The sequence below is a fragment of the Hypanus sabinus genome, chromosome 2 (genome assembly GCF_030144855.1).
Source record: "Hypanus sabinus isolate sHypSab1 chromosome 2, sHypSab1.hap1, whole genome shotgun sequence".
Taxonomy (NCBI): Eukaryota; Metazoa; Chordata; class Chondrichthyes; order Myliobatiformes; family Dasyatidae; genus Hypanus; species Hypanus sabinus.
The window spans coordinates 41234680-41256158 of NC_082707.1; the positions used below are offsets into that span (position 1 = coordinate 41234680).

At 38.5% G+C, this 21479-nt stretch overlaps 1 long non-coding RNA gene across 1 annotated transcript in view; it reads left to right on the forward strand.

Moving 5' to 3' along the window:
- Positions 1 to 21479, forward strand: part of LOC132378094 (uncharacterized) — a 209536-nt gene that overhangs the window by 36544 nt on the left and 151513 nt on the right. The window contains exon 3 of the long non-coding RNA XR_009506881.1: positions 19221 to 19283. This is a non-coding gene — a long non-coding RNA (uncharacterized LOC132378094). The remainder of the gene's footprint in view (positions 1 to 19220; positions 19284 to 21479) is intronic.

Genomic DNA, 21479 nt, shown 5'->3' on the forward strand with positions numbered 1-21479 from the left:
AAATTATTTAAACTACAGCACATTTCCGTTTGCATTTTTGAACCAGCATACTTGCCTCTGTTCTATTCATTCTTTCATTGTGTATTGACATCTCTGACAGGAAAATATTTAACACTCATCCCTAATTTCCCTTGAGAGTGTGATGTTGAAGTAGCCTTCTTTAGCTGCACCAATTCTCGTGGGAATTTAGAATTTAGAACCTTATTTGCTCTGCCAGTATAAATAATTTTTATTGTATCACAAAAGTTGGTGATTTTGAACACCTCAGTCACATCTCACTTCAAACTCCTCAGTCCTAAGTGAATTGTTGCCCATTTCCCTTGTATGTAATTACTATTCTACTAAATCCCCTTGTATCTTCTCCAAGGCTTTCAGATTATTTCTAGAAGTGTCGAAAATTGAATACAATGCATTAACTGAAATTAAACTGTTCAGAATATCTGTATTGTCTTACATGCAATTTTTAATGCATTCCCACTGTCCCTGTTTTCCTAAATTGATCAATTACCAATAAATCACTCCCCCCATCATCAACACCCTTACAGTACTTGAACTGAAAATTTAAAACTGTACTTGCCCTAAAATGTCTTAACAGCTCTTCCGAAAGCAAGACAGATCTGAAGAATAGGCTTGAGATTCTGTGTTCCATTCCTGGAATGGAGCTTGAATATATGATTCAGAATGAAAAAATCAGAATCGAATTTAATATTTCTGGCATATGTCATGAAGTTTGCTGCTTTGGGCAGCAGTACCTTGGATTACACAATAATAGCTTGTAAGTTATAATAAAAAGTATATATAAAAAGTAAATTAAATAAGAAGTGCAAAAAGAGCAGGAAAATACTGAGGTAATATTCATGGGTTAATTGTCCATTCAGAAATCTGATAGTGGAGGAGAACAGGCTACTCTTGAAACATAAGCACAAGAAAATTAAAAGGAGTAGGCTACCAGATCTTTCAAGCCTTTCCTACTATTCAACATGCCTAACATGACAAAACCCTTCTTCACCCGTGATGTACTTTTAAGGGACTGTGTACTTGAACTCCAAGATCCTTCTGTCTGCAACATTCCCAGGACCCTATTAATTATATGAAAATCCTACCTCAGTTTGTCTTTCCATAATGCACTGCCTTCTACTTATCTGAATTAAACAATATTTGCCATTCCTCAGCCTATTTGCCCAGCTGATCAAGACCCCACTGTAATTCTTCTTCACTGACTATGATATGACTAACTTTAATGCCATCTGCAAGCTCATTAACCACGGTTTATACATTGTTGATAGAGGTAATAAACAACAATAGTCCCTGCACCAAATCCTGAAACATGGATCTCCAATCTGAGAAACAACCTTCCACCATCACTCTCTGCTTCCTACCATCAACCCAACTGTGGATCAAATTAGCCAGCTCTCCAACAATTCTATGTGATCTAACCACTTAGAGCAGCTCACAATGTGGAATTTTATCAGAGGCCTTAATGACATCCATAATGACCACACCTGCTACCCTCCCTCATCGACCTTCATGGTCACTTCATCAAAAACTTATTCAAGTTTGTAAAACATGATCTTGATCAAAGTCATGTTATCTACCTCTAATCAACCCAACTTTCCAGATCCATGTATATCTTATCACTCCAGTAACTGCTTTTGACGACCTTCATGTATTTTAAGATGTCCAGCAGAGGCTGGTGGTTTCAGATCCTTTAGGAGTCCTGGCTAATATTTCTTTCCCGTTCCTTTGTGCATCAATCTTATTGGAACTTTTTTCACCATTGATCCCAATGAAATGAACCTCTAAAATGTATGCAAAGTTATTGTAGTCATTTTAATTCAACCCCATGCTATCTGGGATATATACCTTCTGTTGTATCAGGAGAACTTATTCACCTAGCCTATTATTATCCATTGAAGTTCATCATTGTGTAAAGACCATAAACAGAATCAAGCTTAGGTAGGTAAACTGTCAATTGTCCCTAGTGTATAGTAAAGTTGTGGAACCTGGAGGGAGTTGGACTGCCTGACAGTCTGCACAAACCAAGGGACCTGTATTTGTGTTCTATGACACTGACAACCAATATTTAACAGGAGAAAATTTCTTTATAACATAGAAAAAGGGTATTGGGTGTATGCCAGCTCACTGGGCAATCCTATATTTCCCCCATAGTTTTTCCTGTAGGTTATTATCTCTATATTCTCATCATTAAAGTCTTTTCAAATATAATAACTTTCTTCTACTCTGAGAGTTTTTTCTCTTGTGTCCAAAACGTACTACCTCTATTTTTATGTTTGGGGAGCGTTAAATGTGAACTGTGATCTATTCTCATCAACGTCCCACATCTGAGCTCTTTGAGAAATGACTGGATAAAGTTATCAGCTATCCCTCTTGCCTTAACTGTTAATGAAAATGTTAAAATACTGCAGGTAGTAGAAATAAAAGAAGTAATGGTGAAAACACTCAGCAGGTTAAGCAACAGTTCTGGAGAGAAAATCAGATGTGAAACTTTAAGTTTCCACAGATACTATCATTTGATTATTTTTAAACTAGCCCCTTCTGTTATTCTTTATGCCATAAAGTGAAATTGCCATTTCATAGCTGCTTATGGTATCTGTTTCTGCCCATCAATTTTGTACTCTAAATTATTTATCCAGTCCTACTAGAGGAAAGACTGTTCAAAGAAAATACATTACCAATAAATCATGGAGGTTCTATGTGTAATTAATTATTTTTAGTTATTATTTTGAGTAAAATCAGTGTCTTTGGATATCAATGCTTCTGCTTTTCTAAAAAGCATATAATCTATGTTTTTGGCATTTTTCACCCAAATATCTAATTCTGCCACTTGTCTAATTTTTCAGATGCTTATTGTAGGTTTCTACTAAAGTATAATTTTGTTGTGTTTTTCTCCCAAATTCATCACTTTCGTAAGTGACCTGGATGGAGTCTGCATTTCTGACTTGCTTGTAATAAATGTGATTCCTTTGTCCTAAGTGGAGGATTTGGGGGGAATAGCTTAACATCACCCTGGCTGTTCATCGTTAGTTAAAAGTAATGTGATGTAAGTGTTCTGTGTCTTCTGAGCCACATGATCATATTGCTAGTGTGTTTCATCCTCTTATTGTACTGCTAATGTTTGGACGTGATACCTGCCAACTATTTAACAAGGATCTTCAGTAACACAAAAGAGAGAACTTTATCACTACCCTGGACAAAGCTCCCACAGAAGTTTCTGCTTTTGAAAACTAGGTCAAACCTTCATCCATATCCATGGGAACGGATTTCAATGGCAATTACCATCAGTTCTGGTCTGGGAGTAGTTTAACCAATTACTTAATATGCAGACCCAGGTATACTGTTATGAGCCCTTAATAAATTGCATAATGAATATACACAATGTATTTACATTCACAAAATGTTGAGTCATTTCAGAGACTGATTGTGTAATGTGAATGTCAGTAAACAATAATTTAAAGAAAAGAGATTTTTTAATTCGGAGGAGGTAAGAACAAGGAGTTGCTCTTTTATACTTGGAATTATACAAGTTCAACAATAACATTAACAATTCAGAATAAATGTATCCGGAAACTCTGACAGTCTTAGCCTGCTGGAAGGGTCATCACTACCATCATCAAATTTGTGGAATACCAGCAATCCTTGGCAATTTCCTAGTTGTTTCATCATAGGACTGCTCATGGAGTCTAGTGGCAGAGCTCAAACCTGTAATAATTCCCCAGTCCTATCACTGGGGAATCTGCTGCTACATCTGTGCCAGGTTATGTCAAATACATGAGCAAAATATCTGTTGTACAATTTACAGTATTGTGGATTAATCTTACAAAATATTAAAAGTTGCTGGTAAATGTTTTAAGAGTCTGTTTTTGTTTTTTTTTAGATTTTTAACATGTTGCAATATTTTATTTAGAAGTTTGTGAATTTTTCTGAATGTCAGAACATTTTGAAAAGATTCGTAGATTTTGCTTGGTTTGACTTGGAAGGGCTGCGTAGAAAAATATGGGAAATATAGACCAGTTATCAAGCATTTCATGAGTGGGCTTGTTCAGTCACCACTCCTTGTGAAGCCTTGCTAATGAGCAATGAGCTGACTTGGAAATGTCCATTGACAACAGGAGAACTATAAAAGCTAAGTTTTTATTTGTCACGTAGATGGGTGGTGAGCATAGGTGGCACAAGTGTTGTGGCCTCAAGTTGTGGCAAGTAATGTTCTTACTTGCCATTTTTCCACTATTTTCTGTCTTATTCATCTTGTCCTAAAGGTTGCAGGGTTGCCAGAATGGGAACAGATAAGCTTAATTATTCTTTAGCGTAAAACTAAATGTTAAATGCTGAATATTATTAGTTTGTGGGGAACTAGTGAGCCCATTCATATCAAGGACTGAACAAACACGAGGGAGCCCAATGAAGTCCTTCCAAAATTCCAATGAAAGTTATTTTCCAGTTGCAGTTAATGGACGATAATCAAGAAAAGACTGGTCATGTTATATCATGAAGAGGCAGAAATTAGTTGCAATGTCCTAACGTTGCCATGTCTAAGATGGGTTTTCAGTACAGAGTGAATAATTAAAGATTGAACAGTATCCTGCTGTTTGCTTTGCTCAAGTTTTCTATTTATCTACTAAGATACTTTCTAAAGTTTGGTGGATGTCAATCATTTGAGTTAAAAATAAAGAGCCTGTTTTCATAATAAAGTAAGTATCTGTATGATATTCTATAGAGTATTTTGGGGTGTGTGTAAGATTAACTATAAATGAAAATAATCATTTTAGTTCTGAGAAATAGACCACATGCAAATATTATGGTGTTTCTGAATAACTGTTTTCTAATCCTATCAAATACTACTTTTACAGGCAATTCACAATAATATGAACTTATTCAAAATAGGAATGTTTTCACATTAAACAAAGTGTTACGGGATATTCATATATCTATCAATGAACTGTAGCTGAAAATGTGTGGTCCCTTTCAAGCTTCCCAATTTAAAATTCTTTTAAATTGCTTTATATTATTTACATAAACTGAAGTGGAAAGAATACAACCAAGGTAATAAATGTGTCTTTTATAGATGCCGACAGTATTCCACTGTATTTTCAGCTTCTACTGTCATTATTGCAGAACCAGTTTGTTATGATAACAGAGGTTTAGACACCATAACGTGAATCATGTTGAAAAGTCTGTGATGGGTTAGATCTATGAGATGTGATGATAAATAAATAATTTTTTTTTGATTTGCTAATCAACTCAAAACCACGTCACACACTGAACTTCCCTTCAATATATTTGGAATTAAGTATTAATCTTGAAATTCACTGATGGTATTGTATGATGTATGTTGCATTTAATGAATAGTGCTTCATCCACATTGTCTTCTTGACACCTGAGATGCCAAGAAAGAAGAAATGAACTGTTGTTACCAGATGCCAGCTATGAATCATTGGGCTGCTGTTGCTGGATTTCAAGGTGTTTTTGTTTAGGTGTTATGAAAGGCTTTATTTCAACTGATAAAATCATATCTGGAATGTAGAGCAAAGAATATAAGAGTTCTATATTTCTTCAAGAGGCAAGTTCAGTGCAGTAGGTTTTACCTTGACATAATTATAGCAACAGTATTTGAATATAGCCCAGTGGAGAAATTCTTACCAGGAGATTGAACAATTTGTGCCATTTTTGTGTATAAAATGTGCAGATACAGTAAAGATTCTCATTTCTGGTGGAACTTCTACCCATTGGTAAATTGGTTAGGGTACTTACCCTTGTACTCTCACGCATTGTAATTACTGTCTGTTTAGATAATTAACACAATGACAGAAATTGGATCAAAAGTTAACAACCTGTGACCTTTCTAATTTGCTTAAAAGAAATTTGGAAGTTGATCAAACTCTGACAGATCAACATGCAAATGCTGTTTCTGCAGCAAGCTCAAGCAAGTAGCAGTGCCTGTGAAATGGTCTTAATGAATTTTAAGGGATTGAATTGTAATCTCAATTTCTTAAAGTAAGGATGTCACATATCTGCAAGTTTTTGTGAGTTTGTGTTTGACATTAGTGCAATACATAGCACCCTGCTGGTGCACCAATTATGCCTACCATGAAGGGGAATGGTGGGTTACGTGTTACAAAAGATGATTGATTTTATTCAGAAGGTATCAGACTGTATTCCTGAGCTGTTGTAGCCAACTGGAGCATTGTAGCCAATTGCCAGTAATTACACCATATGCCTTCTACCTGACATACAATTTGAGGATGAGTAAACTGTCTTTCATGCAGTTTTGGTGGCTGTACCACTGTAAATATTGGGGATGGGGTGTCTGAATGAGGAAGGGTGAACCTTCAGGTATCTCCTGAGATTTTTGATTTTGTTTGGGTAGCAGTGCAAACTAAACAGCAATGACTTTCTTACCTCAATATGATTTTAAATGGTTCTTTGCTGTAAGTACTAGTTGAAGTTCATTGATACTGAGAACTACAGCAGTCATTCCTTCAACATTAATCTGCTCATCTAAATTTCTCAGCATTCACAAAAAAAATTCTTAATTCAGTGGGCTCATTAGGGATCATTACACTGAAGTCCTGTGATTACAGTCTACATATGTACCTGAGAAGAATGCACAGCAATACATTTGTCAGACTCAAGAATGGCAAATCGTGACTGGGTTACATCAGATTTTGCAACCCAGCCCTGCTATTTGACTAATGATCAAGTTACAGCATTGAGTAAATAAGTTTTTTTTTGTTAAATTCCTCCTTGGAATGAATGTTTTACATGCACACTTTGAATGCATTCTCTAAATATTATGAAATAATTAGAACTGTGGTTTGACTTTTAAAACAACGGTACTGAAAGCATGTGAAAATTCCCACTTTGGAAAATGATAAGTGTATGTGGTATTTCGCTCTCACTAAAGAGAACATTTAACACAAACACATGTCTTGTTGAAATTTTTCTCTATTTAAACTCAGTACTACTAGCAGTTTGCCTCTTTTGCAACTTTTCCCACATGCTTTGATAAATAGTGTCACTTAATGAGAGGTTTTAATTTAATCAGCATTAGCAAAATAGTTGAAAATTAAAGCTGAAACCTTGGAAAAGTTTGAAAAAACCTGCAAATCCAGTGTATAGGTCCCAAAGGATTGTTGTCATTCTTTTCTTTCTTTAATTTTGATGTTTCTTCGTGCCCTTAAAGCACTGTCACATCAAGCAAGCATTGTAGCACTTCAATATGCATTGAACTTTCAGTGTCTGTCCAATTCACTTGAATTTTTTTGTGACTTAGTGGTTGGAAGTTGTGGTGAATTTAAAGTATGTGCCATATTGTTTCCACACAATAACGCCCAGGTACATAATTATAAAAATATCGCTACAACTAGTGAAATTTTACAATATTCAATCACTGGAATGACCAGTTGTAGACTTGGTACAAGATGATCCCCAGATTTTGTTGGAGTACTGATCGTGAAACTATTAGTGTTTTGCTATATCTGCTCAGTGAAAGTGAAAGGGGTTTTGCAATGTCTGTGCATGGAAGTTGTTGTCATTGATTCAGTAATCGTCTATATGTTGGGCTGTTTGTTAGTTCTCTAGTGTAGTTACCAGAACTATTGTGAATTTAATCCTTTTATAAATTAGTTATATTGCAAAGTAAGTGAAAATCTGAAAAACAACTACTGCAGATGGTAGAAATCTAGAATAAAAACAGAAAATGCTTAGCAGGTCAAGCTGCATCAAGAAAAAAGAAACAGTAATTATTTCAGTTCAAAGGCCTTTCATCAAATTGTAAGTAGACCTTTGTTAACTCTGTTTCTCTTTCTACATGTGCTGAGTATTCCAGCATAAATTCAACTTAGAACCCTGATTTCATTATGACTATATAAATTTATAGTTAAGCACTAAAACAAAGTTACTTATTTACAAACTTAGTGCTTTAAAATATCTAGCTTTATGCATATTTATTGAATTCTCATTTACTGTATATCTTAAAATATAAGCAATTTGTTTTACTTAAAAAGTAAATCTTTTATGATATTCCAGTTTCTAACTTAATCATTTCTATCTGTTCTAATCTTTACTCTTATTTACTGATTATGGCACAGAAGGAGGCCTTTTGGCCCATCAGGTTGATAATGGTTCCCAACAGATCAATCACATTAATTCTATTTCCCACTCCTGTTTCCCTTTAGCCCAGCTACTTATTCTCTGCAACATATTCATTAACTCCTCTTGCCTTGTTCAACCTCAATGCAGTGTGTAGTGATCTGATCTGCAGGAACGATATGCAAAAAAGATTTTCACTGTATCTCTGTATTTTTGACAATAATAACCAATTATTATTGTCAATTCAATTCCCCTTACCTAAGCCAATGGATAACTTGCAGTAGCTAATTAATCTAACAGGATGTGGAGTTTGTCCAATTATCCTGGGGTCAATTTCTAGTTTATTTTAACACAGGTGCAAAAGTGTGTGGAAATTCAATTTGTGTTTTAAAACATGTACTTAAAGATCAATGGCTATTTGTGATATAGCTGTCCTCCAATATGAATAGATAACACAACACAAGGAATTTAAGCTATTACAGTATTTCCAAAATAAGGACTTGATAATCTTTGTATTAGTGGCAAACATTGAGCCAAGACATGAATTGTGAATGAAATGGGACTTTAATGATTATTTCACTGGAATGGAAATGTTGGGGTGGAAGTGAATTTTGGGTGGCATTGGCAAACTAGTTAATGCCTAGCTTGAACCTCCTGCAGAACTGAATTTAAAACCTAGTATCACAAGTCAGAAGTGTCCCCTTAAGAAAACAAAATATGCAAAATGATTTCTACAAATTATGAATCTAGGCATTGGTAAATGCTAAGCTGAATATATGTAACATCAAATTCCTGCCATCTTTATGGCAGAAATTGATTTCAGATAATAAAGTGAGATTGAACAGCCAAAGTTGGTTTGGTTCTATATGTTGGTGATTTAACTTGCCTCTTGTGAGCTCAAATTAATTTTGCTGTATCTGCTACAGAGAGAGTTGTAGAAATAAGCTTCAACTACATGTAGTTGGAGCAGTTGCCATGGTGCTCCCAGGTAGGATGCTTTCTGTGGTGCATCAATAAAAATTGTTAAGAGTCAAAGGGGGCATGGCAAATTTCTCTAGCGGTGCTGTTGAGCTTTCTTGACCATGGCTGATGGTGATATTCACTTCTAGGAACTTGAAGCTCTCAAACTTCCTGATCTCAGCACCATTGATGTAAACAGGGGCAAGTGCACCACCATCCCCCCGAGGCCAGTGACTTGCTTTTTCGTTTTGCTGACATTGAGGGAAAGATTATTGTCATGATACCATGTCACTAGACTCTCTATCTCATTCTTATACTCCATCTCATCATTATTTGAGAGATGGCCCACTTACAAAAAGAAAGCTAGCAGATAAAGGCAGCTTAAAAGCTCATTTAGGTTGGGGAATGGAGTTACTCAGAGAGTGAGACAAATAGAATGGAAAGCTATCTCACGTTAATGGGAGGGAGATTACTGGAGGTTGAGCATTTGGAAAGCCATGGTTTAATTATGGACAGTCAGTGTGGTGCAAATCATGTTTTATTAACCACTGGGTTTTTCAAAGAGGTGACGAAACTGATTGATAAAGGTAGAGCTGTGGATGTTCTCTACGTGGATTTAGTAAGGTATTTTACAAGGTCCCTCACGGCGGGCTCATCCAGAAGATTAAGGTGCATGGAATCCATGGCCATTTGGATTGAGAATTGGCTTGCCAACAGAAGCAGAGGGAAGTGGTCAATGGGACTCATTCATGCTGATGGTCTCTGACTAGTAGTGTTCAGCAGGGATCAGTGTACAAAGAATGGTGGTGTTGTGAATAGGGTAGAAGATTAGTAAAAGTTACAGCAAGATATATATATAATTTGGAGATATGTGTGGGGTAAAAACTGATGGAGTTTAACTAGGTGAGGTGTGAAGTGTTGAACTTTAAGAGATCAAATGTAAAGAGGTAGTACACTATTAATAGCAAAACCTTAACAGTGTTGAGGTGTAGAGAGATCTTGGGGTTCAAGTTCATTGTGTCCGAAAAGTGGCTACACAGGTTGATAGAATGGTGAAAAAAGCATATAGCATGCCTTTTTTTTAGTTGAGGGAATGAATTCAAGAGTCAAAAAGCTATGATGCAGCTTTATATAAAACTAGGAGTATTGCATACAGTTTTGGTTGCCATATTATAGGAAGAATATTGAGGCTTTGGAGAAGGTCCAGAAGGGGTTTACCAGAATGCTGCCCGGATTGGAGGGCATATGCTATAAAGAGAAGATGAACAAACTTAGGCAGCAAGCACAAAATGCTGGAGGAACTCAACAGGCCAGGCAGCACCAAAAGAGAGTAATAAACATTTGATGTTTCAGGCTGAGACCCTTTATCCAGATTGGACTTAGACAACTTGGGCAGTTTTCTCTGGAGACTGAGGGCTGATATGATATTGGTTTGTAAGATTATGAGATAGAGTACACAGCCTGTCTCTTTTTCCCAGGGTTGAAGTGTTTAATACCAGAGGGCAGGTATTTAAGGTGAGAGGGGTTAGATCAAAGAGTAATGTGTTTTATCTAATGATGGGTGCCTGGGGTGGTAGTTAAGGCAAATTTGACAGAGGCTCTTAGAGAGGCTCATGAGAATGCATGAAATGGAAAAATATGGATGTTGTTTAGGCAGACGGGATTAGTTTAGTTGGGCATTTGATTACTAATTTAGTTAGTTCAGCAGAACATTTTGAACTTGTTCATGTGCTGTAGTCTTCTATGTTCTAAATAATTGAAAATAGGGCTTAGGAGAATAATTGCACATTTAGAAAGAGTAATCTTCAAAGACATCTGACCAAGAAACTTGCAGCGGGGATAGAATGAGGATCCTTTGGGTTTTAGTTCTGTGATTTCAGTAAGGATACCCGCAGTTCAAGAAGCTGGATCAAGTGTGGACTTAGCATTGGTGCGTACAGGCAGTATTCCGAGCTATTCCCGTGTATCAGAGCTTCGATGTAAACATCTCTGGAAACTTGACTCAATTCCTTATTCTCTGTTAGCACTTTGATATACAGTGCCTATAAAAAAAATTCATCTTCCTTGTAAGTTTTCATGTTTTATTGCTTCACAACATTGAATCACAGTGGATTTAATCTTACTTTTTTGACACTGATCAGTAGAAAAAAGCTCTTTTGTGCCAAACTGAAAACAGATCTCTACAAAATGAGATCTAAATTAATTACATATATAAAACACAAATTAATTGATTGCATAAGTATTCACTACCTTTAATATGACACATCAAATCATTATTAGTGCAGCCAGTTGGTTTTAGAAGTCACATAATTAGTTAACTGAAGATCACCATGTTCAGTCCAGGTGTTTCGATTGATTGTAGTAAAAATACACCTGTATCTGGAAAGTCCAACTGCTGGTGAGTCAGTATCCTGGCAAAAACTACACCATGAAGACAAAAGAACATTCCAAGCAACTTTGTGAAAATGTTATTGGAAAGCACAAAGTCAGGGAATGAATCCTAAAAAAATATAATTAAGTATAGTGGGAGTACAGTTAAGGCAATCATCAAAAAATGGAAAGAATATGGCACAGATGTAAATCTGCCTAGAGCAGGCCGTCCTGAAAAACTGAGTGAGTGCAAGAAGGAGACTAGGGAGGGAGGCCACCAAGAGACCTGTGACAACTCTGGGGGAGTTTCAAGCTTCAGTAGCTGAAATGGGAGAGACTGCACATGCAATAATTGTTGCCTGGATGCTTTACCAGGAGCAGCTTTATGGGAGAGTGGCAAAGAGAAAGCCACTGTTGAAAAAAAACTCACTTGAAATTGTGGTTAGAGTTTGCCAGAAGGCATGTGAGAGACTCTGAAGTCAGCTCAAAGAAGGGTCTATGGTCTGCTGACATCAAAATTGAGCTACTCGGCCATCAGTCTAAATGTTACGTTTGACTTAAGCCTAACACTGCACGTCTTCAAAAACACACCATCCCTACCTTGAAGCATGGTGGTGGTGGCTGCATCATGCTGTGAGGATGCTTTACTGCAGCAGGCCCTGAAATGCTTGTGAAGGTAGAGGGTAAAACACCCGCAGCACATCATGGCAAGGAGCCAACTGAGCACCAATCAGATGTAGCTACAGTACTTCCTCATGCACAGAGGCATGTGAAAAGGCTTCCAAGGCAAATCCTGCTCTAAAATATGTCTAATCAACATCTACCCAAAAGGGAAAGGCATATGTGATATTAGATGATCAGAGCAACATGTCATTGGCAAAATCAATGTTCTTTGACATATTCAGTATCTAAAGTCCTGTTTCTCCAGACACTCCTGGAAAATCAGAAGTTGCTGGAAGAAGAGCCAGTAGATTTGTTGCAAAGTCAATAGGAGGGGAGGTCTAAGCAATATACACAACATGCTGGAGGAACTCAGCAGGCCAGGCAGCATCTATGGAAAAATGTATAGTCGATGTTTCAGGACGAGCCCCTTCAGCAGGACTGGGGAAAAAAAGATGAGGAGTAGAATTAAAAGGTGTGGGGAGGGGAGGGAGAAACACAAGATGATAGGTGAAACTGGGGGAGGGAGGGGTGAAGTAAAGAACTGGGAAGTTGATTGGTGAAAGAGATACAGTGTTGGAGAAGGGGGAATCTAATTGGAGATGACAGAAGACCCTGGAAGAATGAGAAGGGGGAAGGAGCACCAGACGGAGGCAATGGGCAGGCAAGGAGATAAGGTGAGAGAGGGAAAAGAAGATGGGGAATGGTGAAGAAGGTGGGGGTGGGGGGGAACATTATCAGAAGTTTGAGAAATCAATGCTAATGCCGTAAGATTGAAGGCTACCCAGATGGAATATAGGGTATTGTTCCTCCAACCTGAGTGTGGCCTCATTGCAACAGTAGAAGAGGCCATGGATAGGCATATCAGAATGGGAATTGGAATTAAAATGGGGGGCCACTGGAAGATCCCAATTTTTCTGGCAGATGGAGCTTAGGTGCTTGGCAAAGGTCGACATCAGATCTCACCAATATACAGGAGGCCACACTGGGAGCATTGGACATAGTATCTGGCCCCAAAAGACTCACAGATGAAGTGTCACCTCACCTAGAAGGACTGTTTGGGGCCTTGAATGGTAGTGATGGAAGAAGTGTAGGGGCAGATGAAGCACTTGTTCTGCTTGCAAGGATAAGTGCCAGTAGGAAGATCAGTGGGCAGCATCTGAATGGACAAGAAGGTCCTGTAGGGAGCAATCCCTGCAGAAAGCAGTAAGTGGAGGGGAGGGAAAGATGCTTGGTGGTGGGATCCCATTGGAGATGGTGGAAGTTGCAGAGAATTATGCGCTGCATGCGGAGGCTGGTGGCATGGTAGGTGAGGAGAAGAGGAACCCTATCCCTGGTAGGGTGGAGGGAGGATGGGGTGAGAACCCCATTGGTTTCCCTCCTCATCTTCTTTTTCTCCAGTCCTGCAGGAGAGTCTCGGCCTGAAACATGACCCTATATTGATGCTGCCTGCCTTGCTGAGTTCCTCCAGCATTTTGTGTGTGTTACCTGGATTTCCAGCAGCTGCAGATTTTCTCTTGTATTTGAGGAGGGGAGGTCTGCTTCCCTTTGCCAACCCTCATTTCCAACAACAGTGATGAAATCCCACCTCCTGAAACTGCACATGGTCGTTCCCATCTTAAGTACATAGCTGACCCCGATAAGTTTCCTAGGCTGAGATTCTACTGATGCTTGGCAGAGACAGCTCATGTACATAAGGTACTTGAATGACACAATGCACCTCATGCCCAACGACTGGACCTGGGCTGGGTCACAGTGGTTGAAGTCTGCCTCAATGGTGCTCATCAGGCCATTATCAGCATGTTATCAACGTTATAGCTTCATCCAGGCTCGACAAGAAACTCAGAGACCTCAGCCTTGACCCTACCTTGTGCAGCTGGATCCTGGACTTCCTGTCAGATCACCAGCAGGTGATAAGAGTGGGCTCCCTCACCGCCACCCCTCTGACTCTCAATACAGGAACCCCTCCTTTACTCCCTGTATACCCATGATTGTGTCGCCACCCACAGCTCTAATCTGTTAATTAAATTTGCCGACAACACTACATTGATTGACCTTATCTCCAACAATAACGAGGTGGCCTACAGGGAAGAAGTCATCCCTCTGACACAGTGGTGTCAAGAAAACAACCTCTCCCTTAATGTCGCAAAAACAAAGGAGGTGGTTGTGGACTACAGGAGGAATGGAGATGGGCTAATCCCTATTGACATCAATGGACCTGGGGTTGAGAGGGTAAACAGCTTCAAGTTCCTCAGCATCCACATCACTGAGGACCTCACGTGGTCTGTACACACCAGCTGTGTGGTGAAAAAGGCTCAACAGCACCTCTTTCACCTCGGATGGTTGAGGAAGTTTGGTGTGGGCCCCCAAACCCTAAGAACTTTCTACAGGGGAACAACTGAGAGCATCCTGACTGGCTGCATCACTGCCCGGTATAGGAACTGTACCTCCCTTAATCACAGGACTCTGCAGAGAGTGGTGCAGACAGCCCAGCGCATCTGTAGTTGTGAACTTCCCATGATTCAGGACATTTACAAGGACCTGTATAAAAAGGGCCTGTAGGATCATTGGGGACCCGAGTCACCCCAACCACAATCTATTGCAGCTGCTACCATCTGGAAAATGGTATCGCAGCATAAAAGCCAGGACCAACAGGCTGTGGGACAGCTTCTTCCAGCAGGCCATCAGACTGATGAACTCACGCTGATTTGAGTGTAATCTATATTACATTGACTGTTCCATTTATTATAAATTACCATGATTGCACATTGCACATTTTATATAGGCATCTGTTAGTCTCGAGAGACCATGGATTTGTGGCTTGGAAAGTTTCCAGGGCTCAGGCCTGGGCAGGATTGTATGGGAGACCGGCAGTTGCCCAAGCTGCAAGTCTCCCCTCTCCACACCACCGAGGTTGTCCAAGGGAAGGGCAGGGGCCGATACAGCTTGGCACCGGTGTCATCACAGAGCAATATGTGGTTAAGTGCCTTGCTCAAGGACACAACATGCTGCCTCAGCTGAGGCTCGAACTAGCAACCTTCAAATCACTAGAATAATGCCTTAACCACTTGGGCATGCGACAACACACATTGCACATTTAGATGGAGACATAGATTTTACTCCTCATGTATGTGAAGGATGTAAGAAATAGTCAATTCAATTCAATTAAATTTAAGACTAATGTCCTGGAAAATGGGTGTCCAAATAATCTCAGACCCTGTGAGAGTAGAATCTGAAAGAAGGAGTAAATTGCATAGGTAAGCAAAAAGTTTCCTGACATACTTAACTGTTTTCAACCAGATTTAGGCAAGCTTATCTTCTGTCACTTAGAAAATAATTATAAACTGGCATTTTCCATTGAAGATTAGGTATTCATTCAAATCATGAACAAAGAGTTTAGCAAAGATAAGTCAAACAGTTGGGTAGCTCCCCTTCCTTTTTGCTCTCTATGACAACTCCTACCAAATAACAGAGAGCAGGTACTCAGTCACACATTGAGAAGGAAACCAGAAGGGAAGGATTGCATGGAGTTATGGAGAGACTCTTTAGGAACAATCATGCTGAGTTAGCTCCTCCACCTGTTCCCAGCAAAAAAAAAACTTTGCCCAACTTTGGTGCATCAGTAGTTAAGTTTGACATCCTGTGGATGCAGGTGGGGTGTGTTCTGGCCTCTAGAGATGGTTCATTTTGTATGAACATCATTTCCTGTATGTAAGCTGATTTTTATGTCATTTCCTGTGCGGATTAATTGGAATTTTGATTTGAAGCACACGGTGGAAAGTCATCCATCTTCATCCTCTCTTTATTTGCCCTTGAAACAGCAATATCTTTTCACAAGGAAGTTCAAGTCCAAGCTCAACTTTATTGTTATACAACCATACACATGTATACTGCCAAATGAGGCAACTTTCCTTCAGACCAAGGTGTAACACACAGTATATATAACTCACACACATAACACATGAAGTAATATCACCACAAATAAATTAACATGTAATAAGATACATGTACAATACAAAAAGTAAACAGTATGACACTACTGGTGCTTCATACGTGATGAGATTTGGATGGTGGTAGGGAGTTCAGTACTCTTATGGCCTGGGGGAAGAAGTTGCTTCCTGTCATCATGGTTCATGCCATAATTCTACAGTACCTCCTGCCTGATAGGGGTTAACGAGATTTTTCAGGTGGATGGAAGGGAACACTGACAATGCTAACAGCCCTGACTATGTAGTGCTCCTGATAAATATCTCTAATGGGTGGAAGAAGGACCCTGATGATCCTCTCAGTGATCTTTGAGGAATGGTCAGCCTGCACCTTCATAAGGCCCACAATCATCTCTTTGGTCTTGTCCAGATTAAGACTCCAGTTGTGTGCTTGCTCTTTACTACCTCCTCGCTGTTCTGTCTCATTGTTGTTGCTGATGAGGTCAGCTACTGTTGTGTCATCAGTGAACTTGATGATTTGATTTGAACTGGGTCTAGCAATGCAGTCGTGCGTCAGCAGCATGAATCAAAGCAGGCTGATCACGCAGCCCTGGGGAATGCAGTGCTCTATGTGATGGAGCTAGAAATATTTTTGCTAACATGGACTGACTGTGGTCTTTCTTTGCCCTTCCTGCTTCCCTTTCTCCTATGACCTACTTGCCTCTTCTATCAGATTCCTTCCTCGCCACTCTTTACCTTTCCCACCCACTTGGCTTCACCAATCATCTTCTGGCTATCCTCCATCCCCTCCTCCCCCACCTTTCTTTCTGGCACCTTGCCCCTTCCTTTCCAGTCCTGAAGAAGTGTCTTGGCCCGGAACATTGACTGTTTGTCATTTCCATGCTGCTTGACCTGCTGAATTCCTCCAACATTTGGTGTGTGTCATTCTTCTTGGCTGGAATGCCTATTATATTCATGATTTCTATGTTTTCTATTCATGTGTAAAGCTTCATTGTTCTAAGTATAAAAAGTTATATTAAAGACATTCTAACAGAATTATGGATAAAGTGACAGTATTTAGTTATTTGGATACACAATTCTGGAAGTATTTTAAAACAGTTCAGTGGATGTTTTTGAAAAACCTATTCAGAAGGGGAACATTAAAATACAAATAATTATTAATGGTGTTTTTAATTCTTCCAAAAAATTCTATTCATTATTAATTTTGTATACAAAATGAGATTGAGCAATGAATCCATTTTAAATGACAGAACTGGGGTAAGACACAAATTGAACAGCTTATGTAACTGAAGTCATGAGTGAGAAAGTGACTTTGCATGAGGGGTTGCTGGTTAATTTCCTACAAATGGGAAGCACATCTCTTGCACGAAGAAAGGCATTGACTGTTCCCAATCGTTTCTCATTAAATTCTCTTGATGTTCTCAATAAACCTGTCATCCGTAATTTCAGTGAGTAAATAATATCTAAGTAAAAACTGAAGATGGTATCAATTCACATCAGGAATTTTTCTTGACTCCCTCAGGACATATTACAGCTAAATTCATCAACTGAGTAGTAAATCTATGTGTGCCATTGGAGATGAATTAACTATAAAAAGGGACTGAGTCTGATTTATTTCACTTATTAATTTTGAAAATTCTATTTGCGATTCTCTGATTTGTTTTCTTAGTATTTAGTTTCTTGCTATGCTGACAGAGATACCTACTGAATTTTTCCCTGTCATACAGTCACATGTTTCATTCTGACTGGACAGTGATTGCAAGTTAAATGCAGAAGCACCAGGATAGGGAAATGGAATCAGATTTTGACAGTTATTAATGTGGTGCACAATTGAAGTGTGATTATAGTTCCAAATTGTACAATATAATGATAGGGAATGGCTACTGTGAGGCCTGAAACAACTCATATCCAGTTTCCCTTGATTAGGGAGTAATTTTAACATACCCACCTAGTGGGAAACCAATGGATCAAATTGGCTGCTTGTTTTACTTTTTGTCCAATGTAGCGTATCATTGCTATTATTGGAAAGTAACACTGGGCAAAGTGTGAAACAGATGCCAAGCACTTGGTCTCAATTTTCTGTCATAGCTTAGGTTAAAATAAATCCTGAGCATCAAAATCAAATCAGAGAAGAAATTGAAAATCTTATTCATTTAAAACCTCTTTTGTATCACTATATAACATTAAAATAGATTGAAAATGAGTTTGCAGATTTTTCAAACAAATTCATGCATCATTCACAAAAACTTACTGAGAAATGTTTCATAATTAATTTCTGCAAATGTTCTCATGCATATCTCTTTGCAGTTCTGAAACAACCATGTTCCTTCATGAATGTACAATTTGAAGTGTCCCTCCTATCCTTTGCTGGCTTTCATGTGAAATATTGAAAACCTATCATCTTAATTCTTGGTGAAGATTACAGCTCAGGTGGTCATTCTGAAGTAAACTGTTGTTATTTGTAACTGAAACTGCTATTTTGGTTACATTATCTGATATGTCCTCTTACATGAATTATAGTAGTCAACTCTCTGGAGAGTATTATCAAGACTTCCAATCAAGGTCTCAACAGACAAATACAAAATGCTCTTCTCCCAGAGGATCTGGAGGGAAGCAGCAGCCCTGTGCTACTTTTACAGATTGCTGTAGGGTGCTTCTCAATTCGAATTGGAGATACTTTTACGAGCAGCTGTGAATCTAGAATTTCAGATCTGTTTTGCACTCCTTTAAAATTCACGACAGTGGAATATTGTGTGATTGTATCTGAGCACAAATGAACCTAATGTTTCTATTGTGGAGATCAGATAAACTGATACTTCAGGAGATCACTATACTAAATGACTACTGTGTCTTCTTGTGGGAAAATCCTATGAGAATTTTGTAATGAGCTAGTTTGGCCACTTTTTTACTGGTACAGAGCAAGTTGCAAGTTATATAGTAAGCTTATAGGCTTAATTCTGTTAACAAAAGTTGCACACATGTATATACAAAGTAATTTTGTTGCACAAATTGAAAGTTAATGGGGAATAAAATGAATCCTATGGACTACCAGTAAGTATTGTTAACATTTGATGTAAACATGCATACACTGTACAGTATCTGATAAATTCAGTCAGCATATTGTATGGAAGGTGGGAGAACTATGTGGTAATTTCTCTTTGCTCAATGTATTAGATGGTGTGTGACTTCTGTGCAAGTTAAATGCGGCTGTACCACGAGAGGAATGACAACAGACTTGTGAGTTATTAACACTGTATACACTTGAACCACTTAAATAGTTCTAAATTGTAAACTGTAGTGAAACCAATTATCTTTTTATCTTGTAGTATTGATTTTTGTCAGTAGGTGTCAGTACAGGAATTTGTCACATTTTGACATGTTAATGCCGAAGTGATTTTTTTCCCTTCAATATTTTAGTCTCACTTTTTTTGCTATTTTTATTTATTTTGAAAACACTCTAAGATTTTACTATTTGTTTTCTTTGTATTTATGTTATTTTTTCATTTCTTTCTTTGTGGCAAAGTAACCTACATATATTTGATCTGTCATGACAAAGTGAGATGTATCTATCCTGATTGGAATGATGGTGAATAATATTCCTATTTCCTATCTATTGGCTCTGACTGGTTATTGTGATGGTGATGAGCTTGATGCTGGTTATTTGGCAGAATAGTGGTTAGCTGTCTGATAACCACCACTACCATGTTGACTGATCAATAGAATATTTAGAATTAGGATCCATGGTTGTATCAATGCAGAATCCACTTGGTGGATACCACATGACACAGTTCGGGTTGAGTGACTGGATTAGTAGCCAGAACGTTGATCACAAATGTTTCATAGCAGCTGGGGAATTTAAATTCAAGCATTAAATAAACCTGGAAATCAAATAAGAATGCTTGTTCAATTTGGAAAGAATCCTTTCCTAGTCTGGCCTCTGTGTGACTCCAAAATCCACCAATATAGCTGATTGTTCATTGCCTCCTCAAATGGAGATGGACAACAAATCACATACAAGATAGCTGAGCAACAATGACCAACATTAACTATAACAACCGAGTTATAATCAGGTATAGAAGAAAGTCTAACATTTTGGTCAAAACTGTTACCATATTTTTTATTCAATAAAAGAAACTGAAAATACTGGGAAGACGCCATCTTTTTAAATTTCACACCTTCAATATCTGCAGAATTACCTTTTCAATTATATTTTTTCATACATTACTTAATAATGAATGCATCAGGATGAATAATTTAGAAACTGACGTTTCTCAAAATGTAGGAATTTCTTTGTAACTTCCAAAAGTACTATTGAACAGAAAGCAAACCAAAGATTCAATCTAATGAAAATAATATGGTTTAGGGGATGAAGAGACAATATGACAGCTTGTTTTAATGGATCTAAAATCTTTCTAGTAGTTTTACTTCTTTCTGCTGTGTCCTGCCACCTGTGGCTGTTATTTTTATGTGTATAAAACAAGGAATTTGAGTGAATTCATTTTGACCTTTGCAACTGCTGAAGGATACTCTTCAAACTGACAACTATTAGGCTGAATTTGTTTATTTCACTTTTGTTTTATTTAGGAAACTCAGTGAGATTTTAGCCCAACACAATACAAACAAAATGCTTGAGGAGCTCAGCAGATCATACAGCAGTTGTAGAAAGGAATAAACATTTGACATTTAGGGCCAAGGCCCTTCATCAGGACTTGAAAGCAGGGAGAAAGATGCCAGAATAAAAATGGTGGTGGGTGGGGAGGAGTACAAGTGATAGGGAGAGAGGGGGGAATGAAGTAAGAAACAGGGATGTGGAAGATAGAAAAGGTAAAGCACTAGTGAAAAAGGAATCTGATAAGAGAGGAGAGTGGACCATAGGAGAAATGGAAAGAGGAGGGGCACCAGGGTGAGGAGAAGAGGTGAAGGGGGCAGAGCAGGGAATTGAAGAGGCCAAGGGGAAAAATTTGGAAGTTGGAGAAATCGATGTTCATGCCATCAGGTTAGAGGCCACCTGGATGTAATATGGGGTGCTGCTCCTCCAGCCTCATTATGGCAGAAGAAGAGACCATTGACCAGCATGTCAGAATGAGAATGGGGATTGAAATTAAACTGGTTGGCCACCAGGAAATCCTGCTTTTTGTGGATGAAGCGAAGCTGCTCGACAAAGTGGTTTCCTAACCAATGTCGACTCACTGATGTCCAGGAGGCTGCTTTGGAAGCACTGGGTACAGTAGACAACCCCAACAGATTTATATGTAAAGTGTTGTGTCACCTAGATGGACAGTTTAGGGCCCTGAATGGAGGTGAGGGAGGAGGTTAATGGGCAGGTGTAGCACTTGTTCCACTTGCAAGGATAAGTGCCAGGAGGGAGATTAATGGGAAGGAATGAATGGACAAAGGAACGATGGAGGGAGTGATGTCTGCAAACAGCAAAGA